We start from the raw sequence: 13,480 nt of genomic DNA, 5'->3' as shown, positions 1-13,480 counted from the left end.
AAAAAATTCCTATCCATCAAATTCCAAAATATTTCCAAAATCTGCAATTGAAGGATAATTTTTTAATTAAATATTTATTGGTGAAGGGTTAATTTATTATCAGAACATCTCTCTTTAAGGGTGAAATTTAAAACATAATGTTCCTTGAAGGGAAGCATCATGAGTCAAAATGTAAAATAAAATTGTCTGATTGATAAAAAGATATCCAAATTCCAACCCTAATTGCACCTAAACCTAACCTTTCTTCTTTCTCCATAAGGCTTCTTACCATGGTCATTCTTTACATATTGTCACACCATTAAATGCCACACATAATAGTGAGATGTGCTTGAGTGTGGGTTGAGTAATTTTGCATTGTGAGAGAACTAATATGCATCTACAATGTATATCAAAAGAAGAAAGGTGCATTTTAGAATGCATGTGGGGTCATAAGAGAGGCATCATGTTACTATACTACAGATGTAAATATAAAGGGGTGTAAAAAAAAATTAATGAAAAAAAGGATACCTATAATATATAGTGAAAGCAGTGGTTATTTAAATTTGGAAGGTGTATTGGGTTCTTATTGGTAGGGAGTTAAATAAAGTGATTTTTAGAGGTATTTTCCAATATCTAGTCAAGTTAACAATATTTTTTAGTATACCACAAACACGTGTGCTATGTAAGAGTTTCATTGAGTGAAGCCTCCATGGAAAATCCTAAACAAAATAGTAGCATGTCACAAAATATAAGATGACAAACAATATTTGAAGGGGAAATTCTTAGTCCTTTCAGATCACCTTTTCTTGTGGAATTTCTCAACAAATTACCCATCCCTTTAGAAACTAAGGAAAAAATAAAGGGGGAAAGAGGGAACACTTGTCTAATACCACAATAAGCCCCAAAAATATTAGAATCAAACCCATTTATCATGATAGAAAATTGGCAGACTGGACATAACCATTATCCAATTGAAAATACCTAGGCTCATACCCATTTGAATCAAAACTAATCTAATAAATATCATGTTGTGTGAGGCCAGGAGGTAACTCCTTAAATCGAATTTCTTATTCATTAAGATTACTCATGGTTATGTATAGGAGGGAGAGACTCTTGGGCTTCACCTCCTGATGTCTCTTCATTTTTCATTATTTACTATTTACATTATTTACAAATGTTCACCCAATCCTAATTATTAGGTGTCAACATTCCCCCCCTTAATCTAAAGGGATGTTGGTGAGTCCAAGCATCGTTTTGAATATTTTGAACTTTTCTCTTCCAAGTGCTTTGGTGAAGATGTTTGTAGTGTTCTCATTAGTGGAACAATGTTGTAGATGGATTGTCTTGGAAAATGAAGAGACATCAGGAGGTGAAGCCGAAGAGTCTATCCCTCATGTATATAACCACGAGTAACATTAATGAATAATTAATTCGATTTGAGGAGTTAGCTCTTGACCTGACATGGTATCAGAGCCAACCCCATTTTTGGCTACCTTTCTACCTTTTAACTCCCTCCTGCCTATATTTTAAAGACTGACACCTCTAGTCCACCATTCAAATCTCTATGCTTACCCCTCTCTCTATGCTTTTTGCGCCACTATGTTATTCTGTGTATTTTCTGTGCCACTATGTTATTCTCACTATTTTTTGCCCATATTTTCATGCAACATCTTGTGTTGCTAACATAGAAGCATAAGGAGAAGATTCATCTCAGTGTGTGAAAGTGTGGTGTGGCTGGTACAGTGAAGATCAAGTGATGATAATGTGCATTAAGGCTAAAGTAGTGAGCTAGTGCATTGAAGCTGGAAGTGTTGTGACTCTGACCTTGGCACCACTCTAACTATGGCATGAATGATATGTATGATGTTGGTATCAACTTAGTGTCCATGCAAACCACCATACATTGAATGGTATTACTGTGTTGCGTTGAGTATCACTGTGGTATTATTGATTGTGTTTCATTGAATGGTATCACACAATTATATAACCTTGACTGTTCCTCACATAGTTATATAACTCCTCCTTCGTATATCTCCCATTGTTGAATGATATAGCTCCTACAAATTGTTGAATGGTTAACATATATCCTAGGATCTCCCACCGAAGTCATGTAATACTTCGCCTCCTGCATCATTACTCCAATAGTCCATGCTACGTTTATTTTTAATTAACACAGACCTCACTGCACGTTATACCTCCTGGTCACCATACCTACTCCTAGTCTGTGGTCCTAAGGTTCGAATCCCATGCACCCCAATCGGTTAGAATACCTCTGGCAGCTGCCGTACCACGCTACTCTCCCCACTGTGCAGGAGTCCATACATCCTCCCTACATACGTATATCAAACTATCTATCGCCCACACTTTCCATCAGAATTTCCATCCATACACCCTCCATAATGTGGCCCCTCCTCATATAATACCTCTCCCTCGTGCCTTGGCCTCTCCACCCTCTCCCAATTGTGCATTTCCTCCCGTTAATACCTCAGCTACACCTGCATTGTTTAATATCACCACTCATCTCCCCATACCATTACTCCACTACAAAAACATACCATTATACTCATTAATGCTAGCCCATTATGTTGATAACACCACAGGCCCATTACGTTAATAATACCACTGGTCTGACCTGCCAGATAGATATAATACCACTTTCTCCACCGTATACCACAATGTTATCCACCATAATTAACTATTGCACCAGTTAATATCTCCCTAGTTAATAGTTTCCCCAAATACTCCCTCCTCTATATTCTACCTCCTCCATATACACCTTTCACAAAATATCCCCTCTATTAGGTTCCTATACCAATAGGAGTCATAATTTTTGAATGTCTAAGATTGAACTTGTAATATGTACATACCTTTTCTTTCTCCAAATTTTTTCCATATTCAAAAAATTAAAAAATGTAAAGGGGGTATGTCCTAAAAGAATAATCAAAGGACAAAAAGAACAAAAAGGTCAAAAAAGATGAAAAATATGAACCCCAAGAAAATAAAAAGACCATGAAAGTGAGCAAGTCAAAATGCCACTACTATTTACTTTTTATGCAAAATAAATGATTGTGTGCAGTTTGTAATCTTTGCCAAAATCCATGATAGTCAAAATGTTTAAACTTGGCTATTTCATGTTTTAAATTTCATGTCTATAGACAGAGAATAAAATCTGACCAAATTGTTTAGTCTTGGCAGATAATTAGATAGGTAGAGTAAATAAAAGGAGCTCAACTATTTAATTTGATCCCTTGGATGTAATAAGGTTCGATTTAGATAGTTTGCTATTGTAAAGAAAAATAAAAATGTTTGATAACGGTTTGCTAGCTTAAATGCATCCTAATAAAGAGAAGTAAAAATGGTAGGATGATTAGATGGGTAAGTAGTAGAAAGGTTGCAGAAGTATGGTGATTGATTAGACAAAAGCACATTTATCATCTTTTTCATCATAAAAGTTCCAAATGTGAATGGGCACTCAAGCATGCAGATGGACATTGAAGTCAATTAAGTAATTTCCCTCATTCATTTCACCTTCTACTTAACTAATTTCCCACAATAAGGATCAAAGTACTTAAAAACCCTAAGTCAAAGAGGCTCAGAGCATTTCTCTAACTTTTGGAGGGACCGGACCCTCGGCTCAATGAATTATAGGCAATAAGTACTAAATCCCCTCATAAGCATTTATTCCCCCCTTTAGTTCATTCATTTTCCCTAAATAATATTCTTTCCTAAGGATAAATCACTTTTACCTAGGAAAAGTATTTATTCCCCCACATAACTCATTTTCATATAAAAAACCCATAAAAACACTATTTCCTAAGTCTTTATGTGATTATCAGAAAGCAATAAAACATGAGAGGTCATATATTTGGGATATTGTGCCCCTTTTCCGCTTATTTGACTAAATTACTAACTTATTTATTAAATCCCTAATAAAAACCCATTTCCCGTATATATATTAACTCCCACAATATTAATTAATCCCACCCTAGTTTAATTATATAAACTAAGGTTTTCTACCCCAGACCCACTAACTAATCGATTCTCAATTAAGTTAGTTAAAAAACACAATTAAATCTCGCCTGATACCTTAACCCCCGCCTTAATCTCACATTAAACCAAAACTGCCGTGCTTAAACACCCATCAAGCCCCCCCATTACCTTCCGTGCAACTCCATCGCGTAACCACCACATGATCTCTCCCCTCCCCATCTGACGGCCCATGTTGTTTTTCGAAAGGCCCGAAATCCGAACGTTACCTGCCCGAAAAGGGTTGTTTTTAGCTGGGCCCCCGAGGTGACATGGCACTCAATGAATGGAATCAGGTGGCCTCCCCCCAATACCACCAAGCGCCCAAAAGCTGTGCAAAGAAAACCACTTACCGCCAGCCCGCTACACGCCAAAATAGTTATTGTTCACCTCGCTACGTGACAAATGACCATTGTTCACCTGTACCCGCTAAATTTACTTTCCCGCATAAAGCCAAAAAAGCCCCAAATTATTGTTTTCATCTTTTTTGAGCTGTAAAATTCCATGCATGCCCCTACGAATATCCAAGCTGTCAACCCACGTACAATTTCACCGTGAAGACACTACAAAGCTCCCAAATCACCTTCCATCTTGCTCGTAGCCTGTTCAACTATTCACAGTTGCCAGTTACTCGGTTCAGACCTAATTTTCTTCAATTCCAGGTATTTAAGCCACAATCCACTGAAAACCCTATCAATTTCCGAACCAGTCACTAAGTTTTATTAATTGAAATTAAAGAAAAACTCAGATAACTTAAACCCACCTATAATTGAACCACCTTTGCCCTAAAAGACTGACAATTTACCTCCCCCATTCTCAAATCCACAAGAACTGAGAATGGAAGCCCCAATTGCCATGGATGTCAGACCAATCTCCACTCCTCACCTAGAACTGGACCACCTTCCCCTTGCTAATAAATATTTCCAAATCAAGGACACCTCTATCCATGAATCCCCTCTCAAATTATACTGCCAATACAAAGACCAATACCTGAACCATGCTGATAAAATAGGTCTTTGGGAGTCTAATTTTCCCAATTATCAATTCCCTGAGGTGCACATCTTTCCAGAAATTTTCCATTATTGCCATGCAAACTACATCGCCAGTCAAAGAGCAGTGATGTCCCCTGACCAAACCATACTTTTCACTATCACTGCTAGGTCAATCAATGAAATGCTACAACTACAACGAGGGAAAAACCTAACCCCAATTTCTATTGGAGAACTATTGGACTGATTCCCCAAGCTAACCACTGCAAATCTTGTTGAAATGTTCCAAACTTTTATTGCTGAAGTGAAACATATTCCAAAAGATCCTCACATATATATATCTATATCTATATATATATATATATATATATATATATATATATATATATATATATATATATATATATATATATATATATATATATATATATATATATATATATATATATATATATATATATACCATATTTTCCCCATCTAGTCAGGACATTGTAGCAATGATTTGTAGTGTCTTAGGTTACACCACCAGTGAGTATATAGATGAAATCATCCTGGCTTTCATGCCCATCTTTACCCTAGGATAGCCTCCTACCGTCATTTATGATTATGCCAAGTTTATAGTTGATAGGATGCATGACCAATTTGTAAGGATGAGTAATGAGAGAGTATTCAAGCATTCCTCAGTTTTGTACCACCTTTTTCTATATTACCAAGCTGAAACGTTCGCCTTTACTCTCCAAAGCTTGATACAAAGGGTCATCCTAGGTCAGTGATTTTCTGGACTCCTTTGATCCATAAGTATGACTCCCCATATCCACACACAGACTTCATAAATCTTTTTGTACATACCATTGTACCAATGCTAATAGGCAACCCTCCTCCAAGAATCAGTTTAGATATCAAGAGGATATTGTAGCTTTCAAAACAAGACAAAGTGGGAGATTGGTACTTGTACCAAAATCACATTGAAATTAGGATTTATGGCTATGAGATGGCCCCATATAAACTACCCAGATACCTCCCAATGAGGTTATTTGCTCTGGAGTACTACAGGTAGATAATCAATTCAGATGAGGTACATTTTGTTAAAGCCAAAATGAAGGCATAGCTCAGAATCAAAGATCAACTAGGCCCCTTTGTGTCTAATAGCCGAGAAGCTAGAAAGGAAGCATATAAAATCCTCCAAAGACTAAATCTAAAATAGAGCTTCATATGGAGATATGATCCCTTGGACTTCATCTACAACAGAAGACAGAAAAATAAGATGGCTCCCTACATTCACAACTGAATCCCTGAAATAAAAAAATATGAAAATCAATTGGAATGGGTGGAGAATACTTTAGTGGACAACGATAGCATTGAAGTTGCTGTTGAAAATACTTTAATTCATCTAGAGAAATGGATTGATGAGGGTTCTTTCCTGCAAGTGCTAGGATAATCTCAAGCCCAAGAAGAATCACAAGCACAAATTGAATCACATGTAGAAGAAGAATCCTAGGTATAAGAAGAGTCAGAACAACTAGACCTATCAGAGGAGCTATCTCAAACAGGTATACCAGAGCCCATTATGAGTACTCCCCAAGTCTTGTAAACTCCTCTAAATGAGGAGAAAAACCTCAAAAGAAATAGGGAAGAGGCCCACTACTTCAGGAAAAGCAACATGACAAGCCTATGCAGAGACCAGCGTGGTTAAAAGACAAAGGATAAATCCTAACTCTGAACAAGAATTTACAAAAGAAACAGTTGGGGCCACCAGCACAGAAAGAGAAGGAAGCAGGCATGCCACTCCCTCTGGAGGCACAACAGAACCTTCCACATCACACACTCAAATGTTGGAAAGGCAGCAGAGTGTTGAAGTGTCCTCATTCAAGATGCCAACTGACAGAGACCAAGACATCAGAGAAAGATACAAGGACATAAAATCCAGAAATGAGAGGCTTAAAGCCCAAACTTATGCAGAGTAATTAAAGATGGCCCCTACCAATCAGATAAGGCTTATGTCAGCCTATGATGTGAAAGAAGGGAAAATGCAGGTGACATTAGTGAAGCCCACTACTTAGCAACCAAGAACATCAGAAGACTTCAAAAAGATAGACCTCGAAGTACTGGCAAAGGACATACATCCTATTGACCAGATTAAGTTGCACAAGCAGATAGGGGAGATGATTTACTCCACCTTGACAGGGAAAGCCATCGCAGCTCACCAATTGCGAAACTCCCTGAATAACATATCAGCTCAGTTCCAACTGGATAAGGCCTCTTCTCAGGCCAAAGACACTAGAATCAAGTCCTTAGAGGACTTAGTCATTGAGTTGGGACACGATCCCAAAGATGTAAAGGCCATAGAAAAATTAATAGAGAAGAAGAATGATGACATAGCTGCTTTGAAGAAGCAACTCAAGATTCCACAATTACATCACCCACAAACAGCAGAAGTCCTGGAGACACAAAAGGGACAAGAAGAGCTCATGGACTTGTTCCTAAAGCTAAATTACCAACTGAAAGAAACAAAGGAGTTAGACACATTGATTTAGTCCAAACAAAGTGACTTGGCCACCACTTCTAGAGCTGCCATTCCCACTGTTTCTACTGCAGTTCCTTCAACATTGGCAGCATCATTGACACCTACAGCTCCACTTGTCACAACACTGCCAATCACCACTGAATCTACAGTAGCAGGTACTTCAATAGAGAAAACAACAAAGCTAGTAAAAGCCATGGAGGAGATGTCCATCCAGGCAACAGAGCTCAAAAGGCTAAAAGAGAAAATGGCAAACTTAGAAACTGATTATAAGCTTGTCGAAATTTAACATAAAGAAGAAACACAGAAAGCCCTAAGGATGGGTGAGAAGATCAAAGTCCTAGAAAAAGATTTAACATTGAAAAATCCACTAGGACAAACCAAAGAAATGCTATGGGCCAATATCATTGACTGTATCAATGATATTTGGCCATCAATTCAAGTTATATTCGAGCAAACAGAACTAGTCAAGGTAGCTACTGGAGCTATCCAAAAAGTAAAGGGAGAGTTGGGTGATATGCCTGAGGATGCCAATCGACTCATCCACTTGCTAAATGACGAGAACATACATGATCTAAATGAGCTTGGTATAGAGGATATGACTGAAGCCATCTTGGAAGTCAAAAAGGTTCTTTCCAAAAGAAACCTCATGGTCAACTTAGAAGAAAAGTGCCACAACATGCAGGTGGCCATTGATAGGTTCATGGCAAAATTTCAAATTTTGAGGGACAAAGGCCTTCCCAGTCCTATGGTCATCCATGATAAACTCATGACCCAATTGTACTACACTGACAGACTAAGGAAGTTGGCCAAGAAACAAGAAAGCACTTCAGGTATCAAAGCCCTGCCAACTAGAAAAGTATTGTATGATACTCTTGAAAATCTATTTTTCCTAGAACATGAGATGAAACATTTGTTTTCCACCAAGCCCAATTTTGCTAAATACATAGAGGAAGACGAAATTTACAGAAGAATGCTAAAAGTGAAGTTACCTAAGGATGAATGGTGGAAAAAAATGATAGATTTACTATAAGTTACCACAATAAATCTGAAGGCAACCAGATGAAACAGGTAAAGATAGATCAGCAGTGTCAAAGAGTAGCAGGTCAAAAAGTATTAGTGAAAGATTAAAGATAAAGATGATTCTGGCGTACAAATATCAGCTAGCTTAAAGGGCTCAAACTCAACTGCAACATCCAACACTACCAGAATAAAAGGGACAACATGATGCAGTTTTCCATCTGTCCTTACTTTCATGCTTGAAGATATTTTGATTCCCTAGATTAAATCTCAGATTGTTATGAGATATTTTGTAAATATTTTTTGTATAAATACTTTATATTTCGAAGTATTTAGGGTGGATTCAAAGACATTTTTGTAGAATTTTCTCTCAAATCAAAGTCCTATTGTATCAAAAAATTGGATTGGCTTGTTGGATCATGGAATAAAGATAAGATATTTTTCAGGATTCTTTTGTAAAGCGAAATCAAATAAGTATTCTCTCATGTGTATTATCGTATTTTCTTATTTTTTTTAATAATCAGATGTGTTTCTATGAAATCTGAATGTTAAACTAGGAATGATATTTCAGAACTTGCTTAAATGCACTATATCTTGACTATTTACATTCTTAATGTTTTCTACTAAACTATCTTAGCTAGGTAATTCTTAGCTGCTCCTTAGCTTCCATAGTTTTCCTTTTGGTCTATGTCGCAAAGGATTCTTAATTGTCCTTTGTTGATGATCACCCTCTGTTCCTCATTCTGATCCTAGTCCAAGGATTCTTAAGTGCCCTTCACCCTGATTAGAATCATTCCATCCATTAGCCCTTGAAGATTTGCCTTTTTCTTTGCTAGCCTGCCCTATGAACACTCCCTTTAATGATCTGATCCATTTAAGTTATCCTTTTATTGACTCCATAGCCCAATGGTTTAAAGAAACTAGCTCTATCCATCTGTTCCTAGAATTCCACCACCCAACCAAAATCAAAACCTTATGAACACTAAGAACTAGCCTAAAATCCCACCCAAACAAAGTTAAATTATAAAGAGAGAGCCCTCTCTGGACTTAGTTTGGCTAGAACCTGAGTCTGAAGATTGGTTTGTGTTTACCTCAGATTATTCCTTCTTTGATAACTTCTAGGGAAAACTTCTGAGTGATAACATAGTGGTGACTCCACTGGGGAATCAAATCCTCAGTCTTAATAAACCTTTGAGAAAATTTAAGATCTTTATTTCAAGCCTCTTGAAGGGATTATTAGAAGTTATTTACAAAATTTTACAAAAAGAAAGTAACTAGAAATGTTCAAAACTCTGGCTTCAAGGAGAACTCACTATACTAGGGCCAATCTTGATCCAAACCTTGATCCCAGTAGTGGATAATCCCAACCTGATTTCGAGAAGATCTAAAAGACAAGAAAGTTCAGTAATTCCAACACCTTCAACCAAAGCAGATTCATGCCCTGATGAGAGATTTTTTTAGAAGACCTACCCTTTGATGAGTCATTTGACCTTTCCCTATTTAGAACCAGGTTTGAAAGTGCACTTGATGACATAGTTCTAGATCCAGAACTTATTGCAGATCTTGAAGTCCAAAATGAAAACCAGTAAATTGATGAGTATATTTTAAATTCCCCTCAGTCATCCCTTACTATTGGTAAGATCGCTGAGCTTTCTGAAACAATTTCAATTCCCTTTAGTTCACTATTATTCCCCTCCACCTCTGAAGTTCATTCCTCACCTCCATTCATACCCTCACTTCCCTACCAACCTATCGTTACCCATCAAACACCTATTGTTCCTAGTTCTCCATCAACTACTATATCATCCCCTGGTACCCCAACTCCACTTCTTAGCCTTGCCCAACTTAGAGCCATTGCAAATAGATATGCCCCTCTTGTGTTACCTGCTCCACTGGGTGCCATGCCACAAGACTACCAAAACAAAATTGTCCAATTTGATGGCATAGGACCTTATACAACACAACATCATGTAAACAAAATGATAGATTACTTCGAATTACATGAAATTCATATTGAAGATGTTCAGATCAGACCTTTTGCTCAGACTCTAGCTGGTGATGTAAGAAAATGGTTTAGAGCTTTACCTGCTAATAGTATAGATAGTTTAGAAGTATTTTATCAGAAATTTTTAAATAGATGGGAAAAGGAAAAGAACCCTTTGTTGTTTCTTTCAGAATACGAGAGCATCAAAAGAGGACCAAATGAAACAATCCAAGATTACTGTACTAGATTTAACAATATATATAATGCAATACCAGTCAATCTTAGACCCCCACCTGACTTAGCTCTGATAAAGTTTCCTGATGGGTTTGATATTGATATGGCATTCCAACTTAGAGAGAGAAATCCTCCAACTTTAGAAGACATGCAGAGTGTAGCAGTTAGTGTAGAAGCTAACTTAATAGCAAAAAGAGCTAGGGTTAGGAATGAAAGGAGAGAACCTATGAAAGATGAATCCTCACCCTCTGACCTTAAATTCGATGTCCTAACCAAAGGAATGGAAAGACTGTTGGATAGGATATAGAACATTGAAAGGAAGCCTCAATGGGACAATCAACAAGCACCTCCAGTGAGAAATCCAAATTTTAGAAAGAACCAAGATCAAAATACTGGAAAAAATGGACCTAATCATAATATTAGGCCTCCTTTTCAAGAAACTATTCTGAAACATCCCATTCAGAAGACCCAAAATAAGACACACAAACTAACTTAATGGGATTAGATGAAGAGGAAACTGTCTTCTTGACTTAAGATGATCAAGAATTACATATGCTTCAGCAATTGCAGATCCAATCTGGAGAATCGTTCGATAATAAGCAAGGGTATGATTCTACTATCTTCGAAGTGCACAAACTGTACAACTTGAGGAGTAAAAAGAACACTGATACTCCTGACCAAAACAAGAAAGAAGTACCAAATCAACCTAAGAAAATCAAAACAACTCCAGTTACTAAAACTCTCCAAATCCTCCCTAGACCAAATCAGAACCCTTCTGGTCCCACCATTGTAGATATAACCCATGACCAACCCCCTAATGATCAACTATCCACTTCAATCCCCTCCAAGGAGAGAGTGGAGGAATCTCCAAACACCATATTAGAAAATCCACAGAAAGATACTTCAAATGCAGAAAAAGAAGAGCAATCTACTCAAACTCCTGCCATGAAAATTACAGGCCCTCAGACAGAGAAAGCTCCTTTTCCTTTCAATTTTGGAGTAGAGGTGGCTAAATTGAAAATATCATTTCCCTTATTAGAGCTGATTGAAAATGAAACCTATAAATCTAAAATAAGTAAAACCTTAAACTTTGTTGAGAATGAAGACTCTGTCAACCTGTTTGATGATTAGCCCGAGCTTATATTCGTTCTTGATGTTAATGGAAACCATTAGAAGGAGGGATACCACCCTTTTATATTAGCCTTAAAATTCATGATAAAATCTTACACAATGCAATGTTAGATTCTGGGGCTTCACACAATTTAATGCCCAAATCTGTTAAGGAAAAATTAAACTTGGACATTACTAGGCCTTACAAGGACTTATTTTCATTTGACTCAAGTCAAGTAAAGTTTCTAGGGTCAATTAAAGACCTGTGTGTTTCGTTAGTACAATATCCTACTAATACCATTCTCATGGACATAGTTGTTCTGATATAACACCTAAATATGGCATGCTATTGTCTAGATCATGGGGGGCTAAACTCCAACGACCTTTGCAACTTGATATGTCATATGCCACAATTTCAGTCTTTGGACATCCTAAAAAACTATACAGAGAGACCCTAATGAAATATGTAGTGAGTAGCCAGGATAGGCCTCAAAACTTTCCTATCTATTCCATGCATTCTGACATCGATTCTTTTATTCTGTACAATGTTGAACAAACACAAGAAACTACTTCAAACAACATTATTTCAGAACCAAAAGAAATTGCAGTTATAGCTCAAAATGAAACTGTCCAAATTCAAGAGCTTTCAGATAAAAAAGATGATCAAGACACCTTAATCAATGAAAATTTTGTCCCCTTAGACAGTAAGAATTATGAACATGAAATATTATGGCATCTTGAATTTGATGGGTCAGTGAATAAATTAGGAGCAGGAGCAGGAGTGTGGATATACAATTTAGAGAATGATTACTCAAAGGGCCATGCTTACAGATTGAATTTCAAATGCACTAACAACATGGTTGAGTATGAAGCACTTCTTTTAGGTCTCAAATTGGTTAGAAAGTTAGGAGCTATAAGAGTTTCTATTATGGGAGATTATGAGTTGGTTATAAAACAAATTAATGTTGTATATATGACCAGAGATCCTAGGTTAAGTTTTTATAGAGGAACAATTGTAGAAATATTGAACACTTTTCTAGAAACTAAGCTTGCAGTCATCCCAAGGAAACATAATATGTAGGCTTATAGTTTATCAATGTTTTCCAGCACTTGTAAGTTACCATTTCAACCTAACCATCAATACACTACTGAGGTTAGGCATAGACCTACTATCCTAGATAACTTAAAATGCTCGCAAGTATTTACTAATGACCAATAGATAAATAATTTTTTAACTTTAGAAGAAGAATTTACAAATAGTAATATAGATACCGACATGACAATAGATTCTGATTTTAAAGATAAAATAGAAATTAATGAAATAGAGGATGAAGAGATAGATATATTTCATCCCACTAAATTTACAAAATTAGATGTAGAAAACCTAAAGAAAGTTGAAATTGATGAGATAATTAACGAAGACTCTGAAATTATTAATCTCAAAGACAACTTTTTTACCGAAGGATTAACTCCATTGGAAGACTTGTTTGATTCAAATGATGTCCCTAGAAAACAAAAAATGGAACCCTTAAAATCTGATATTGAGGAGTGTAATATAGGTACAGAGGAAAATCCAAAATTAATAAAACTTTCAAAGACCTTACCTCCTACTGAAAA

The sequence above is a fragment of the Pinus tabuliformis genome, chromosome J (genome assembly GCF_031772625.1).
Source record: "Pinus tabuliformis cultivar Carrire ecotype Pingquan chromosome J, CPIR1, whole genome shotgun sequence".
Classification (NCBI taxonomy): domain Eukaryota; kingdom Viridiplantae; phylum Streptophyta; class Pinopsida; order Pinales; family Pinaceae; genus Pinus; species Pinus tabuliformis.
Note: the sequence above shows the minus strand (reverse complement) of the source record.